This window comes from Lolium perenne, chromosome 3 (genome assembly GCF_019359855.2).
Source record: "Lolium perenne isolate Kyuss_39 chromosome 3, Kyuss_2.0, whole genome shotgun sequence".
Taxonomy (NCBI): domain Eukaryota; kingdom Viridiplantae; phylum Streptophyta; class Magnoliopsida; order Poales; family Poaceae; genus Lolium; species Lolium perenne.
The window spans coordinates 67518188-67519461 of NC_067246.2; the positions used below are offsets into that span (position 1 = coordinate 67518188).

A 1274-nucleotide genomic window follows, 5' to 3' on the forward strand; every position below is an offset into this window, starting at 1 on the left:
GACGACGAGTTCGAGTGGTCCGACGACGACGGGCCGCACCCGGACGAGACGGCCGATCAGCAACGCGCGCTCGTCGAGTCCTTCGAGTCGGAGAAGAAGCTCCAGGACGACACCCGTGCCCGCGAAGAGGCGCAGATTCGTCGCGCCGTCGAGCTCTCCCTCCAGGCGGCCCAGCAGGGGAGGGCGGAGGAGGACGCGCGGCGGGAGCGGCACCGTCTGGCCACCGCCGAACGCAAGGAGAGGAGGCGCGCGCAGGAGGAGCTGCGGCGTAGGGGAGGCGACGACGGGGCGGGGCCGTCGAACGCACCGCCGGGCGGTCAGTAGTCTAGGTTTAGATGAAATCTAGCCGTTTTCATTCAAACTTTGTAATATATAATCAAAATTGAATGAAAACATTTATTTTCGTGCACCAAAATTCATTTGGGGCAGCGTTTGGGGGACGCGGCTGGGGAGCGACGTCCCCCAAAGGCGGCACGAACAAAACACGTCCCCCAAACACTCAATTCGGCGCGGTTTGGAGGACGCTTTGAGGGACGCGACTGGAGATGCTCTGACAAAGTTGGGAGGGGGTATCAGGTGGTATTTCCTCCCCTCGACACCAAGGTCAGATGGAAGCATGTTGATTCACGCTGTGGCTTGTCTGGCGACTGCATCAAAAACTGCAGTGTCAGTACAAACTGTTGATTCGCGAAATGAAGAATAGATGGGGAAAGACCGTGGTGTTCAGCGTACAAAACACTGCATTTTATATCAAAGTTTTGAAGAGAATGATACGTATAGCACCAGTGGTCTAGTGGTAGAATAGTACCCTGCCACGGTACAGACCCGGGTTCGATTCCCGGCTGGTGCATTTTTGTTTCTTCTGCCATTTCACCATTCCTTCTGTTTTATGCTTTGTTAATCTGCGCATTCCACACGTACAACCATTGTGGGTTTGTTTCTTCTGCCATTTCACCATTCATGTTGTATGCTTTGTTCCACTTCTATAGAGCGATGTACAACTCTTGTGGGTGGGATTCAATGGGTTTGATGGAATGTTAAGTATGAGCGGCAATCTTTTTTATAGCTTTAGGAATGATGACAGCATTGCAACGAAAGTGCACGCTTCATTCCATACTGCACTAACAATGAGTCACATTGTATTTGCAGGGCCTTGGTCCCCCATATCGTAGTGCACGCTTTAGGAATGATGGCGATGTTGCGAACGAAAGTGGAGGCTTTAAAAAAAACAAGGCAAGTGCACGCTTCATTTCATACTAAACGAAAGTACACGC

General features: G+C 52.0%; 1 non-coding gene across 1 annotated transcript; it reads left to right on the plus strand.

The window, feature by feature from the left end:
* The first annotated feature begins 779 nt into the window (after nucleotides 1-779).
* TRNAG-GCC (transfer RNA glycine (anticodon GCC)) lies at nucleotides 780-850 on the plus strand. Its single transcript has one exon. It is a non-coding gene; the product is annotated as a tRNA-Gly (tRNA).
* The last annotated feature ends 424 nt before the right edge of the window (nucleotides 851-1274 follow it).